Raw genomic sequence first — 17,713 nt, 5'->3', positions numbered from 1 at the left:
AGGTAGGCTATACGGTTGGTAGGTTAGAGTCATGAATCCTTCTTGAGAATGTCACTGCTGTGACCAAGGCGCGTCAGACAGTAATACCCTCAAGATGATCTCTTCTAGGTGAGGTCTTCGTATCATCCAAACTAGGAAGATACCTCATGGGACAATACTACATAACCATCGACTACAAGGTTCTAAAAAGGTCCATAGAGTCATCGATGCAACTCGAAAAATATTATCGCAGTGACTGATGACTTCTCAGCAAGTGCACCAATAATGTCGCAATAATAAAAAGATATCGATTCATAGGTACTACTATTTAACAAAATAATAGTTGTGCAAGTATATAAAGTAACAATGAGGGGGGGGGGGGGGGGGGTTGAGTTTGAATGCGAAAAAATAAAACATGTTCTGAAATAAGATGAAAGAAGTCAGGTGTTTATAATCCCTTATTTCTCCCTTGTTGATGTCTAATGAATTACATGAATGAGAAAATCATTATATTTCCACGGTGAATCAACACGACCACAATAAACAATCCCTTGGTGTATGTCATACCCCAATTTTCCCCCTCATTCAATTAATCAATACAATCATATTGACTTATGCATCATCTACACATCATAACATGCATTTCGTATTGCACAATGCCTAAAATGTTAACCATAATAAATTTTCGGATCTACAAATAGACCTATTAAACTGATTCTTAAATGTACGTGAAATTAGCGGGTGGAAAATTTCAAAATCGAGCTTGCAGACATCAGTTTTATTAATCTATGTTTCATATAGTTTAATTTGGTGTGCTCGATTTTTTTTACTACTTTTTCGGTCATATTTTGATCCGCCTGAGCGTTTTAACCATACATTTTTTTATTTCAAAATTTGTGTAAAACCTGTATGTTTCCGAGAGGTTTATTTCACGCTGAGCCTTTTGGTTCATTTTGTTTAATTTTTCGGGCACTTTTGCGCCCAATTTTTATTCATTTTGAGTATGTTTATTTTTTTCTTTTTGTCAACATGATCATGAAAATTAAATAAGTTTAACTCTATTTTCATTTTAATTTTATGTTGATTATTTTAAATATGTTTATTTTTATTTAGTTTAATTGTTTTAACTCATTTTACACGTTGAAAAAAGCATCTAGAAGAGGTATTATTGGAAATTTGAATTTAAAACCCTAATTGACACACACACACGTGTGTGTGTGTATGTATATATATATATATATATATATATATATATATATATATATATATATATATATATATATATATATATATTGTTATGCAATCGAAACAACTTTCTACTACCTCTAAATACATATCATCAAGTACCTTCACATATTTAACAATAATAACCTAAAATAACCTTTTAATACAAACCATGTGAGATTTCCATGATAATCGATCCGGTCACCTTCATAAACCCTTCAAGCCACGTAACTTCTCTTTCAACTTCACTGTTTCGAAACAAAGACGACCACCCACTTAAATCTATGACCAAAACCATAGAAAAGGAGAGAAAAAGAGGTGAGAGTGGAAATAAAATTTTTCACCGAACGTATGCCATGTGTGAGGGCCCTGTCTCATGAAGTGAGAGCAAGCATTTTTTGTACATGAAAAACGGAAATGCATGAAAAACCCGATCCAACGCTGAACAAAGGTTCCTACAAATATTTTGCTTACCTCTCATCATCTCTTACCTTCAAATAAAAAACATGAAAACATACTTTTTCTCCACTACAAATCCGAGCTACAAGTTTCATGAAACTCTTCTTCCACCGTTTCACCTATACTACAAAACACCATACAAATCTCCTACCACCACCTCACTATAAGAACGCCATATAAAAAACCTTACCTACAACACCTCACTCTTCATCACAACAAAACCCTCAACAAATACAAACTGCGACGAACACCCTTACGTCACCATACACATAATAGAAAAAACTCCGAACACCCTCCTCTATTTTGCGTGTGTGATGTTCATGAATAAATTAAGTTTGATGTTTGTTGCACTGTCGTAGTTCACGAAGAAGAGAATAGGCAGATGTATCTGTATGGAAAAATATTATGCTATTGAGTTGCTTTTCTTTTTTGTTTTTCCATTTAGTGTTATATATATATATATATATATATATATATATATATATATATATCAAGTTAACAACTAGAGGGTCATGGAGAAGTGGTTGAAACCTCGGTCTCCCATCCTCCATGACCCCGGTTTGATTTCTGGCGCACCCCTTTCTTGTTTATTGAGTTGAGATAAATGGCGTTTTCCCATGAATGTAGATTTGTAAATCTATTCAATGTGATGCAAACGCTCGCTCCTCACCTGTTTTGGGTAAAACAATATTTTTCATCGATTAATACAAAATAGCTTTCGCTAAAATAGACCAATAAACAAAACATTTACTACCCAGAACTACGCGTGCCTTGAATTATCTATTGCACTTGGAGATAAGTAGGAGCATGATTGAGAAATCTTGTCAGACCCGTTAATAAAAAAATTAGGTTTAGTTCTTCTTTTGCCCCCTAATAATAAAAACCTTTTTAGACCCTTTCTCATTAATAAAACAATGTTTTTCGTCGATTAATACAAAATAGATTTCACTAAAATTGACCAATAAACAAAACATTTGCTACCCAGAACTACGTATGACTTGAATTATCTATTGCACCTGGAGATATGCAGGAGCATCATTGGGAAATCTTGTCAGACCCATTAATAAAAAAATTAGGTTTAGTTCTTCTTTTCCCCCCTAATAATAAAAATCTTTTTAGACCCTTTCTCATTAATAAAATTCAAAAACGTTTCTTTTCTCTCTTTTTTCTATCCCAAATAAGTAGAAGATCGTAAGCTAACATTAGCTAACATTCAAATCAAACTAAATGGTTCCCGTTGAGTACAACGGATGTGAGGGGTGCTAATACCTTCCCCTTGCGTAACTGACTCCCGAACCCTGATATTGGTTGTGATGACCATATCTTATCCTTTCTTTTAGAGGTTTTATCGATATTTTCCCTTTCCCTCTTTGGGAATAAATAAAGTTCGGTGGCAACTTTGTTAAGTCTATCTCGCGAGCGTGTGGTTATGCTTCGCGAGCGTCACTGATTGAAAAAAATAGCAAGTGTACTATTTTGCCTGTTATAGTAATAAAGGGGAAATTCCCTGAATATCGATCTCAAGGACTGCAAGTTAATATTGAGTTCAATTCATCGTTCAATTAAACAAAAACTATAGTTGGGTTTTTTAGATCCAGATATAAAAATAAAGGCAGAAGAAAATAATATTGTAAAAATAAGGGTTTGCAAGGTATGAGGAACAATGCCAGAGAAGGTGTATGATTTATCCCTGTAACAACTCTGAGTCACTATTCCATCAACAAATATCAATTACTACCAGTTCTCAAGGGTATTTTCTCCCAAGTCCTTGGTGAGAAAACCTTTAATCAGTCTACCCTAATTTCTATGTCCATAGGCAATTAGGGTGAAGTTAAGCTTTTAGTATATCAAGAATGCTCTGATTCATACAGGGTATCCCTAATCCTAGGTGATATCTACTACAGAGTAATCTAATGAGAACCTTATCAATAGCGGTCCATCCTCATTGATAACCGTACAACAATCTCGATTGGTCCGAAAGAGAAAGCATTAAACACATCAAAAGATTACCGTAAAAACAATATTATAAATGCAATTGTAAACTCATAGCCATTACAATTCTAAATCAGGGACCCCCTAGCGTTGAGGGGTTTAGCTACTCATATTGTTCAAAACAAATTTAGGATAAAAAATACACATTACAAGTAATTAGATGACTTGGATCTTCAATCGCTTCCACTCATGAAAACCATAAGCTCTTTGAATTCCTTGATCTCTATAATCCTTGCTCGTCTGCAAATTATGTGTTTGCCTCGTTCCAAGATGATCTTTTCTTTGGTAGAAACTCTCATAATATAGTGAAAAATCCCTAGGCAAAAGGTGGAAATCTCCAAAACATCCCTGCAGCTCAAGCCCGATAAAAAGCCCCAAAACGGGAAAAATCTGCGCTTGGGCTGACACGGCCCATGTTAGCTGACACGGGTGGATGTGTCAGCTCACCTTCCAGCCTGACACACCCAAGATACTGCAACACGGCCTCCTGCTGACCTAACACGGGCCGTGTCAGGCTTCTGCCTTTGGTCCATTCAACCTTGTTCTGTCTTCTGCCTGACACGACCCGTGTCAAGTGACACGGGTGGCCGTGTCAGGCCTCATGTACTGAGTCATTTCCTTTCTTTGTTTTCTGGAACTCCTCACTATCTTTCCTCGAATCCCTCGACTCTTCTACCTGGACCTGGAGGACAAACACACAGACAACCTACGTATAAAATCACAAAAACATAAAATAAAAATGACAATTAAAATAGAAATTCTAAAATATCTTACGGGAATTAAAATTGACTTTAAAGGTACCATAATGCTTGTACAATGTCTCAAAATCCTCGGTTTCTTGTCAGATAAGTAACGAAAACACAATGAAAAAGGTGACCGATCACAACCCTAAACTTAGCTCATTGCTTGTCCTCAAGTAATGTCTTAGACGACTCAGCGTGTCACTTCCCAAAATTTTCATTCTTATCCTGATACTGCTGAGATCTTTCACTAACGCCTTCACTCTCCCTTTTACAATTCCTACTTTTCCTTGTGAGTTTTTCGTCGCACTTCCACATCAAGGTATCGCTTCACCTGTCAGCTTATATCACACTCTCACCAAGTCTCTCGGGGTAAAAGTGTTTTCACTCCCAATTCAGAATATGCAATATCAACTCATAAGTTTGAATAGTTTCTCCTCTCGTATCAACTACGCACAACACACACTTTTTGAGGTCTTTCGGGTTGTGACAAGGCTTGGGTTATGGTGTGGTAAATACAAACAAAAGGGAAAACAAGCGGGTTTGGGTTCAGAGCCAATGTTAATATTCTTTTCACTGTGTTTTATTCTTTTCTTTTTCAATTGCTCAATTTTTATTTGATATTCTATTTTTTTCCAACTGAGTGCTCTTCCTTTGGTGAGTGCTTCATTCGAACCATCAACTACATTTCATTTTCTCAATTTTTTGATGGTTGTTTTTCTTCTTCTTCTTCTTATTTTTTTTCGTACTCACCTTGGTTTTTGATATTTATGGGGTTTACCCCAAACTTAGAATTTAACACAACTTAATGATATCACAATGACTCCAAATAGGGTAAGGAAGTGTTTTGGGCCGTGGGTTACATTTTTGTGGTTAAACAAACAAAGGGTACAAGCTCAAATATGGTTAATAAATGATAACATTAACGAGATGGCTAGAAAGGCTCAGGGCTATAATCAAACAATGTGCCTTAGTGTGTGTATACATGCAGTGCAATTCCTAGAGAACCTACCCAAAGTCAGAGTGATAAAGACATATATGACTATCGCTCATGATGACAAATGTGTTTCGCTTTTTATGCACTCACCATGTTGGGTAAAGCTTGACAGCATCCACAATACTTCGAGTATGGTGCTGCTTCTTACTCAACTCAGAATGCATAGGGAACCTACGTTAGTTGAGCTTTATAAGTTGCGTCATATCTTATCCTTTCTTTTAGGGGTTTTATTGATATTTTTCCTTTCCCCCTTTGGGAATAAATAACATTTAGTGGCGAGTCTGTTTAGTCCATCCCGCAAGCGTGCGATTGCGCATCGCGAGCGCCGTGTTCTTATTTTTTGAGGTGCAACAATGTATAACCCATTAATTCTCACTCGGGGTCTCATATCCCTATTCAACCATCATAAGTGAAATTAGGTGATGCAGTAGAATGTTAATTCAAATTCTACTACTCGGGGTTTTCTATCCCTATTCAACCAACATAAATACAATAATTGCCTTAGTTCCAACATATAGACTAATGGTCAGTATTCCCTATGTACCCAAGATCATATTAAAAGATTATCTCACATAAAATAATTAAGCACAATAAGCAATTAAATATAATTATAACTCCAATTATTCATGCAATGACAAATTAAACATATGTCCCAACAAGTTCAAAATAAGTTCATCAAACAAAACCTAACTTAGAGATGTTTAGCTACTCATAACAATATAATCAAATACTATTTGATAAGATGAAGATTGCATATGAGAATCCTTGAAGAGCTGGTCTCCAATGGCTTCTAATGCTCTCAAAATCTCCCTCTCGGTGCTCTTTACCATCACTTTCAGTCATAAATCGCCGAACCCTAGAAAAGATGCTAAAAACTCCCTTTTATAGCTGTCGAATCAGTCCAGAACACGTCAGAATAGGCCCAGAAAATGACCTATCGTGAGCGTGATAGCTTTCATACTGCGCGCGATGTTGGCAAAACTTTTCTATCACGCACACGTTGCTGTGCATGATTATTCAAGTAGTAGCATGTTTTTTGCTCCTCTTTCCATCAGATTTTCACTAAGTCCTTATTTCTTCATACCTGATCATTTTTGCATATTTCTTTGGTCTTTATTCTTAATTTTTTGCTCCTCTTTGACTTATTTTGATCTGTTTCTTCGACTGAAAATATGCAACGACAGTGTGTCATCACAACCCCAAACTTGAACCGTTGCTTGTCCTTAAGTAACTTGCATGTACTGCCAATTCCAAACAGAAAAACAAGTTGCAAAATAACAATTGAACATCACCATAAAAAATTTTATTTACCTGATCATCATTCTAGCTTCAAAATGCAATTCAAAAAATTTAGAAAACATCCTTAATCTTTGACAAGTACTCAACCTGTCTCTCATCTCACTGTTACTCACTCAATTGATAGGGTAACCTCTCAATCAAAATGCAAAACACATTTATGCTTAGTTTGACCATGTTCTAAAATAATTCGTTAAATTAATAAAAACACACACATTTGAGGACTTTTTCGATTGAATCTTGGCTTATGTTCGGGTAGGACATATTTTGGAAAGTAGGGTTAAACCTTTGGAGTTACGTACCTAAATCTCCTATTGTTATCATACCACTCTTTTCCTTACTAATGGTTGTCGTACCCCAAATTTTGACCCTGTAAGACCCTAATTTTGTCCCTAAGATCCCTCATGGCATCATAACATTGCATTGCATAGCCTCAAGGATCATTGAGCATCTTGGTTCCCTTTCCCTTTGGGTGGGACTCCTTGTGAGTGGTTTGAGATCACCCAGCATGCTTGAATTGTATACCATTGCTTTTCTCATTTTGTTTACTAACCAAAAGCACAAAAATATGTCACTAACATCTTTTGTTTGTAGCTTGAGCAATCACAAGATCCAAAGCTTCTAGGAGATCCTATGTACAAAGACATGGTCAAGAGAAGATGATAGCAAACATGGTAATGGTTCCCAAAGTTCTCATCCATCAAATATTCCTCCCTAGTACCTCAATGCATCATTTTGATCAATCAAGTCAAAGGGTTTGAGGTCTTGCTCTTCAGAGAAACCCTAATTCATCTGTGCACCACAATGCCTTACTCCTGAAGCAAACTCAACCCATGATCAAATACAACCAAGGGAAGTTCTTTAACTCTTCATTTCATGCATATTTGAACTTATTTGAGTGTCCTCAATCATCAATTCATCAAGGTATGAGGCATGGACTTGAGAAGTTGATCAGTCAATTCATCTGACTATTTTGAAATGCACTGAGACCTAACTTTTTATATGTTGGTCAAATGGAGATGGTCCCAAAATCAAAAATGTTCTTAAGGACAATATGAACAACTTTAATTTTCATCAAAGTTTGATTTGAGGCTTGGAAGACCATCTTCCATTCCAATACATTATAGGTCATTTTGACTGAAACCCTAATTATGGGTCAACTTGTCAAGGACATAACTCATTCATTTTTTATGATTTTGAGGTGGGATCAAATGCATTGGAAAGCTTGAGATGTCTGCTTCAAATGTTATGTTGAACAAAATTTCAAAATCTCAAAGGAAACACATGTGATAATGCAAGACATTATAGGTCCTTTTTGACCAAAGGCATTAAAAGTCCAAAAAGTCCAACTTCAAGTCCCCAAAACAGAAGGGCTTGAAAGTTGGCCAATTTTAGAAACCTTGCCTTGACATGTTTTGCATATCACACTTTAAACTCAAATTTCATAAATTTCCACATTCCAAATGGATTTTTGACCAACATAACAATTGTTCCTTACATCAAGACCTTTCCAACCATTACCCATATGCCTATGCTTGGATTTTCTAAATGGTACTTTCGAAGAGATGAATTTTTAGGTACAAAGAAGGAATTCACTTGAATTTTTGGTGCATAAGCAACTGCCTTGCAATTCACACGTCCAATTCCATCTGGCTGGTGTTCAGAACTCATTTGGCATTGTTTTTGGGCCTTGTGCATGATCATGCAAACCCATGCAATGAAGCTTCACATGCCATGCACACAGATCATTTCACACTTTCCTTGCCAATTCCTCTATAAATAGAGACCTCATTCCCTCTATTTCACACGCCTAATTCAACCTGAAATGCTGCAGAATTATTTCCCTAGCCATCACTAAAGAAGCAAGCTCACTTTTCTCATTTTTTTTCAGATCTGAAATTCAACTTCATCTGGTAGAATTCTCAGATCTAGTGCTTCTAAACCTTCATCATTTACCTCATAGAACTTCTGTTTAAGCAAAGCAAGCAAGTCATAGTGATCAAATTACCAGAACTCAAGCTTACATTCCAACTGGTATTTTCTTCGATTCTCCTAATCCATTGACCTTTTGGCTTAGATTTTGTGTTGACTGAAGTCCTCTCAATAGAGGCATCATGTTTGTGCATTCAATTTTTGAAATCCATTAAGTTCATGATGAACACCAGATTTTTCCATCTCTGATTTCTCACACTATGGAGATCTAGAAGGAAAATGGATGGTACAGGGATGATGTACATCATCCCAGCTTTCTAAAGATGTATAGATCGCATGATTTGGTTAAGCTTTTAGTTTCTGCATTTTTGGCCGGAAAATCCAAGCTCACCGGAGAAGACGGTGGCTCCGGTGGCTTCATCATCTCCAGTTTGAATCCTGGTCGTGTGATCTAATTTCCAGATGCAATCAGGAGTGTTGCTTGTTATGACTTTCATTTGTTTTCCATGTGAGCGCATTGACTGAGGATCACCATAGGCGCACATCTTTGGAGCGTGTGATCTGCCAGCTCAATTAATGAGCTCAGATCTAATGCTCCACGTTTTTTTGCATTTTTATTTTCTGGTTTTAATTTCTTTAATTTCAATTATTTTCAAAAATCCATATCTCTTTCATTTTTAATCCAAAAATTATGGGACCAATTGCATTAGTTCCCAAATAATTTCTAGTTTCTATTTCTGATTTTTAATAATTTTTATTTTGTCATTTGATATTTTTTGTGAATTTTCTCTTTTCTGGTTATTTTTAATTCATTTTAAATAGTTTTTGATATTAAAAAAAAACAAAAATATTTTTCTAACCTATTTGAATGATGATGGATCTATGAAAAATATTCTCATCAATTTTTGAATTGATTTGAGATTTATTTGAGATTTTAGTTCAATTAGGTTATTTTTATTCATTTTTAATTGATTAAAATTAGTTTCTGACTTTTGAAAATGCTGAAATTTTTTGTCAAACTTTGTTTGACCTTGTTGAGCTTGGGATAAATTACTTGGACCTTCCAAGGTTGATTTGAAGTAATTTTGAAGTTTGACCTTTCCATTTATTTTAATTCAAGTTTATTTTAAATATTAAAAAAGATGCCAAAAATAGTTTATTCATTTCTTGACATCCAATCTTCATCTCACTTCTGTTTTTGATTGTTTGACCTTGACTTTCAATGTTATTGGTCAACATATGAGGATGGGTACGTTGTATTTCATTTAATGCACTTTAATTTTGTCATTTCCATTTCTCTTATCCATCTTCTCCTTCTTCTTCTACTTCTTTTCTTTTGATCAATGAGTTGAAGGTTGATAAGTTAGCATTGATTAGGGAGATTTAACCTTCCTTGATTCAAATCTAATTCATCTTGATCAATTGATCAAGTGAATGGCTTTGCATTAAGGATAGGTTGTCTTTTAAATCATGCAAAAGGCTTAAACCAATACAAGATCATTTCTCTTCTTCTTTTTGGCATGGCAAGTTGTTGGGACTTGGTTCACTAATCAAGACTCCTAACTTGTGTTTGTTGCCTACATTATTATTGACCGGCCTCAAATAGTTGTGACTTCTACATAAGTCCAATTACGATTGCTTAACATAGCGCTAAATTTGCCTTATGGCACACTAACTACTAACACTAACTATTGACTATTAACATTTATTTTATGCAATTTACTTTATGCCATTTACTATTCTTGCACATATTATCCATTTGATTTTCTCTTTGCTCACTTGAGCACATGTTTATGTTAATGCCATTTGCCTTTTGCTCACTTGAGCATATAATTGTGTATATATTATTGTGTTTGTGTTTTTGTTTTGATTGTTGTGGACCAAATGAAAAGAAATGGACTTAGTTTCTAGGACTTCCCCTATGCAAAGAAATGGAGAATTGGACTTAGATTCTAGGACCTTCCTTATGCAAAGTTGGAGTAAAAGGATCTTAATGATGAAGATGGATTAGAAGGACCAAATCTAAACTCACTCTTGTTCATTCTTGTTTTACTTCATGGAACTTTTGATGTGTGTGCTTTTGTGCTAGGAGTTTCCATTTGAGCTTAATTGGAGGACCATTGCCATGTTCATCCAAGTGAAAGATACAAGATACATTGAGGATCTCTTATGAGACTTGTTTGATTGCTTATGCTTTGTGCTTGCTTATTCCAAAGGATGGAAGCTACTTGGATCATCAATATGATCTCAAGAGAGGAACTCCTAGTGTGGTTTCATTTCTTATCCCTCATCTTTTTTTTTCCTTAGGACTTAGCCCTTCTTCTTCATCTCTCCACTCTAACCCAAGCCAAAACCTTTTGTGCAAACATCTAACACTTGTTTTCAAACATTAGAAACCTAAGCCTTATGCTTTTGATTTTCAAATTTTCTTTTCATAACACTTATTTTGAATTGAATCTTTAAGTCAACTTTGACCATATTTTGTAAATACTTTTCATTGGTAAATACCACTCATTCAAATACTTTTGTGGTTTCAATGGCCACTTCCTTAATCAAAACATTTCATAACCTTTAGCTATTAGGTTTGAGTTATCCTTGTGGTAGATATAATACTCACCTATATCCTTAGTGATGGGCAATGAGTCTTCCATGCTTATTATAAGGTTGAGTTTTCTCCCTTCGATAACAAAAGACCTTAAGGCTTTTGGACCAATCAATTAACCAACTCATTTTGAGATTTTTACCACGAACTACGAGGTTTTGATCCTAATCTTTTTTAAGATGGTACGTAGACAATGGGTTTATCCATCCAAACACAAAATGTAAATAAACTTGTATATTCTCTTCTAATCTCTTCAATCATGTTTGCACAAATAAATTTTCACAAAATACCAACCTTACAACAAGTGTGAAAAGGGCTCCCTAGGAGTACCTAGGATGTTTTGGGTGCCTAACACCTTCCCATTACATAACCAACCCCCTTACCCAGATCTCTGTTTCTTTTACTAGTTTTTGTTAAAACTTTTAGGTTTTTGTTCGCTTTCTAACCATTCCTTTGGATAAATAGAAGTGCGGTGGCGACTCGACTTGTATGATTTACCTTGGATTTAGTCAATATCTCTAATGGTAACGAATACCCCGCTACAAAAAAGTGGCGACTCTGCTGGGGATCGAAGGTGAATTCCATTTGCCTAGTGGGTTTTGCCAACTTTTCATACTTGTTGTATTGTATTGTTTTGTGACATATTTTTGTGCAATTTGGGATTACTGTATTGTATGTAATGATTGATTTGTTTGATATTAATTCCTTGTATGCTTGGTGATCTTTGTGAGATGAGTTCTATACCCGGACTCGAGTGCGCTTAGGATAGGAGAATGGTATAGTCTTGTTGACTTGTGTGGAGTTATTTCTTAACAAGTTGACTTGCAAGTCCATTCACTTGGTGGAGGTCATGTTGGGATCAATAATGTCACACAAGTAAGTTGTGGTTAGACATTACTCTTCCCAATATAGACCTTAGAAGCCAAGGACCTTAGTTTACCAAGCCCATCTTGGCCTATTCTTAGGATGTAGTGCGAAAGTCGTTCAAATGTAAGATTTGATACGATTGTTATGCGATACTACACTCATAAGAGTCTCTCTTGAGAATATTTTTGGAATACGAGTAGTCGTTTATCCGATAATATCCGAAAGATGGGATGATGACTATGGGAACCTCTTGTAGAACATGTTTGGTAGGTTTAAACTTTAGTACACTCCCTTTGGGTGGTTCTTAACCGAGACTCCATGCTCGTGACTTGCAACAAACCCTTGATTCATGGTTGATCCGTTCATGTATCCTTAATATCAATGGAACTTGGGTGTTGATAAGGTGTAAACCATAATCCACCAAAATGGATGATTGATATTAAGGATAATATGATCCACCCCTTAACCTTTGTTTGGTGTGCTTTGCTTGATCCTTGAGTGTGATTGTTGCATTCATGCATTCATGCACCCATTTGCATCCATATCATCAATAAATAAAGAAATCCTTCAAGGAACTTAAGGGGTTTATTTGCAAAATTTTCAGACATGGAAAGACAAAGAAGGAATACAAAGAAGTACAGTTTCAGACAACCAGATTTGAAAGAGTTAAGGAATTTGACATCCTATGTATTAGATCCTTTGGGTTTCAAGGTTCATTTTGGGAAGCTTCTTCCTCTTCTGACTACTCAGGTGGACGAAGGGTTGATGAGTGTATTAGTGCAGTTTTATGATCCTTTGTATCGTTGCTTCATGTTTCCGGATTTCCATCTTTTACCTACCCTTGAGGAGTATGCCTACCTTGTGGGTATACCTATTCTAGACCAGTTGTCGTTGAGTGGCTTGGAGAGTATTCCTACTTCTCAAGAGATAGCTGATATGTTGCATATAGATGAATCTCTGGTTGGTGCTCATATGACTACCAAAGGTGGAATTCAAGGTCTCCCTTCTGAGTTCCTCATTGCTCAAGCTACTGTATATGGGATGCCTTTGAAGCCATATTTGTACTTCTCATCTATGGATTAGTGTTGTTCCCCAACATCGACAAGTTTGTGGATGTGAATGCTGTTAGGATTTTCTCTACTCTTAATCCCGTTCCGACTCTGTTGGGTGATACCTATTTCTCTTTGCATATGAGGAATGCAAAGGGTGGTGGTGCCATTGTGTGCTGTTTGCCTCTGCTGTATAAGTGGTTTATTTCTTACTTACCGCAGACGGCCGCCTTCAAGGAGAACAAAGGATGTCTACGGTGGTCCACGAGACTTATGTCTCTCACTAATGATGATATCGTTTGGTACAACCACGTGTATGATGGTGTGCAGATTATCGACTCTTGTGGTGAATTCTCCAATGTACCTCTTCTTGGTACATGAGGTGGGATTAACTACAACCCTATTTTAGCACGTCGTCAGCCTGGGTTCCCCCTAAAGGATAAACCTAATAACATTCTGTTGGAGGGTGTGTTCTTTCAGGAGGGTAAATATCCCCAAGGCTTGAAAGGCAGAATGGTTCGCGCTTGGCACAAGATTCATAGGAAAGGAAGGAAGGAGTTGGGTCTTAAGAATTGCATCGCTTTGGAACCTTATACTGTTTGGGTTAGGAAGAGAACGTCTGAGTATCTCATGCCTTTCGAGTATACGAGACCTACTCCTCTGGTTATGGTTGGGCCTTCAACCCTCCCTAATCAAGGAGTAGAGGAGTTGAGAGACGAAGACCGTTCACGTGCTAGGATCCGTGAACGCGAAGAGTTGCTTCAACAGATTAAGGAGAAGGATGCTTTGATTGAACTCCTCGAGCACCAAGTTATTGATGATCCTGATGACGCATGGACTTCTCTACTTCCTCAGTTTTCCCGGTTCTGGAAGAGGAAGTATGATCGACTCGCCAAAGAAAAAGCAGATAGGGAGGCAGCCTACGAGAGGGAGGTGAAGAGGCTTCGTGCATCCTATCTTCCTGTGTCCCGAGCTTTAGATGATTGTTTCTAGGGATCCATAGGATGATTATTTTCCTTTTCTCTTGGATATGATTGACAAACGCCGTACTTCCTTCTCCTGATATTATTTGATGAGATATTTCCATATGTGATAAATAGTTATTATTTCCAAAATTTGCAAACAAAACCCTAGAGTTCCTTTGAAATAAAAACAAATCATATGCACAAGCATTGCATGCATCATGTGCATAAGCAGGTTTTGGTTCCCAGCTTCTTGTCTTGTGGTCTAACTCTGTGTTCTTCATTTATTTTGAAGACAAGCTGACTCACCGGTACTACACTAGAGCCAACACTTCAAGACTGATGGATCAACTAGAGCAAGAGAACCGTGAACTCAAAGAGGAAGTGGCTAGACTGAGTGCCCTGATGGAATCCTTCTTGGCTGCCTAGAGCCAGTCTTCTCCGACACCTTCGACTCCTCCCAAGAGGACAGTCATTTCTGAGATTGTCTCCTCAACGGTGCCTGCAGCCAGTGCATATTTTGCTCCAGCGGCCATGCCAGCCGGATTCCCGTGGGGGATGCCTCCTAATTTCATGCCTGAGGGTCCTGCACCAACTTTTGCTTCTATGCCGGCATCTAGCCCGGTCCTTGCTGTTCCTCCTCCTGTCGTGCATACTCTGCCCAGAGTAGACGATACCATCTATCATTCTGAGCCGTCTGAGGGCCCAGATGTCTATGAGAAGATGGACGCTATGAATGATCAATTTCTTGAGCTTCGCAAGGAATTGAAAACTCTTCGAGGAAAGGATATTTTTGGCAAGTCTGCTGCCGAACTGTGCTTGGTTCCCAATGTGAAGATCCCTGTGAAATTCAAGGTCCCTGACTTTGAAAAATACAAGGGGAATACTTGTCCTCTCAGCCACCTGGTCATGTATACCAGAAAGATGTCTACTCAGACCGATAACGACCAGTTACTCATCCACTACTTTCAGGACAGTCTGTCCGGTGCCGCTCTACGTTGGTATATGGGTTTAGACAGCGCGAACATCCGATCCTTCAACGACCTTGGCGAAGCCTTCGTCAAACAGTACAAATATAACGTGGATATGGCTCCCGATAGGGATCAGCTAAGGGCCATGTCCAAGAAGGATAAGGAGATATTCAAAGAGTACGCCAAGAGGTGGCGAGAGTTGATAGCACAGATCGTGCCTCCGCTAGAAGAGAAGGAAATGACCAAGATCTTTCTGAAGACCTTGAGTTCATTCTATTATGAGTGGATGATTGCTAGCGCTCCTTCTGACTTCACCGAGATGGTGAATATGGGGATGCGTTTAGAAGAAGGGGTCAGAGAAGGGCGTCTGGCCAAAGAAGAAGGCTCTTCTGCCAAACGTTATGGATCATTTGCAAAGAAGAAAAATGGAGAGGCACATGCTGTGACCTCCCATGTGAAATCTAGAAGACCCTCGATGAGGAGGAAGACCGTGCGTCCCGCCGGTAACCAGCACCAGGTGGCTCATATAGCACCTGTGTTCAGAGACAATCAACAGTATCAGCAACATAACAATAATCAGCAACCACATCCGCAATATCAACAACAACAGCACCATCCGCAACCGCAGGCCTACCAGCCTCGAAACAGTAATCAAACCAGCACGAGTTACGAGAGGAAAAAGGTCACTTTTGATCCTATTCCAATGACGTACGCAGAATTATATCCCTCTTTGATAGAGAGGAAGTTGATTACTCCAAGAGACCCACCAGCTATACCTGCTAACCCCCAGTGGTGGTATAAGTCCGAATTGCATTGTGTCTATCATTCTGGTGCTCCCGACCACGACATGGAGAATTGTTACCCTTTGAAGACCAAGGTTCAAGACCTTGTGAGGTGTGGCATTTTGTGTTTCGAGGACGTAGGTCCTAACGTGAAGAAGACCCCATTGCCCGAGCATGGGAAATCTGTCAACATGGTCCAGGGCTGCGCTGGCAAGTACAAAGTCAAATATGTTAGTCATATTCGACAATCTTTGGTTGAGATGCATAGTTTGCTATGCGAGTACAATCATTATGAGCACGATCATGATAGATGCCGAATCTGCTCTGTTAACCGATTGGGTTGTCGCCAGGTGCGCAAGGATCTTCAGGAAATGCTGGATGAAGGAGTCATTGAGATTCTTCAGAATAGGAATGTTGACGAAGATGAGCCAGAGGTCAACGTAATTTCCCCAGTATTCCGGATGCCCGAGCCTGTTATCATCAAGTATGATGGTAGCAAGCAAAAGACCTCTCCTGTTCTTATCATTAAGCCTGCCGGTCAAGTACCATATTCTTCTGAAAACGCAATTCCCTTTCGCTACAACGCTGTTGCTGTGGAAGATGGGAAAGAAGTGTCCTTACCATCCTCTTCTATTGTTAACATTGTGGATGTAAGTGGTTTGACCCGCAGCGGTCGTGTGTTTTCAGCACCTCCCAAGCCCCAAGCTAAGGCTGATTTTGTTGAACATCCGATTGGGAATGCTGTGAGCACTCCGAATCCGACACCTGTTGTTAAGCCCTCCTCTACATTGATAACTCCTACTTCTGTTGGCCCAAGCGGCAATATGAAAGAAGATTGTGATGAGATGCTGAGGCTCATCAAGAAAAGTGAGTACAATGTTGTAGACCAGCTTCTACAAACGCCATCCAAAATATCAGTATTATCTTTGCTTTTATACTCAGAACCACATAGAGAGGCATTGCAGAAAGTTTTGGATGTGGCATATGTAGATCATGATGTCACAATAGAACAGTTCGATAGTATTGTTGCAAACATTACTGCTTGTAACAACTTGAGTTTCTGTGACTCTGATCTCCCTGAGGAGGGAAGAGACCACAACTTGGCTTTACACATATCTATGAACTGTAAAGACGACGCCATGTCCAATGTGCTGGTGGACACTGGGTCATCACTGAATGTATTGCCAAAAACCACTCTCTCAAAACTGTCTTATCAAGGGCCTCCCATGAGGCAGAGTGAAGTAGTTGTGAAGGCCTTCGATGGGTCGCGTAAAACTGTGATTGGGGAAGTTGATCTCCCAATCAAAATTGGACCAAGTGATTTCCAAATTACCTTCCAGGTTATGGATATACGCCCATCGTATAACTGTCTCTTAGGCAGACCATGGATTCACGAGGCGGGCGCCGTGACATCCACCCTACACCAGAAACTGAAGTTTGTGAAGAATAAGAAGCTGGTAGTGGTAGGGGGAGAAAAGGCTCTCCTGGTTAGCCATTTGTCTTCCTTCTTATATATAGATGCTGAAGATGAAGTTGAAACCCCTTTCCAAGCTTTATCTATAGCTGAGCCTATTGAGAAGAGAACTCCTTCATTTACTTCCTATAGAGATGTGAAGTTGGCCATTGAGTGTGGTGCAATTGCTGGTCTAGGAAAAATGATTGAGCTAGAAGACAATAAGTCTCGGGCTGGCACAGGCTTTTCCTCTGGGATCTTCAACGAGAAGGGGCTATTCAAGAGTGGAGGTTTCATCCACGCAGGTCAGGATGAAGAAGCTGCTGCTGTCTTGGAAGAAGATACAGAGGATTTTGGCAATTTCATCATCCCTGGAGGGGTATGCAACAATTGGGTTGCTGTAGATAT

Source organism: Lathyrus oleraceus, chromosome 5, assembly GCF_024323335.1.
Source record: "Lathyrus oleraceus cultivar Zhongwan6 chromosome 5, CAAS_Psat_ZW6_1.0, whole genome shotgun sequence".
Lineage (NCBI taxonomy): Eukaryota > Viridiplantae > Streptophyta > Magnoliopsida > Fabales > Fabaceae > Lathyrus > Lathyrus oleraceus.
This window is presented reverse-complemented; position numbering follows the sequence as displayed.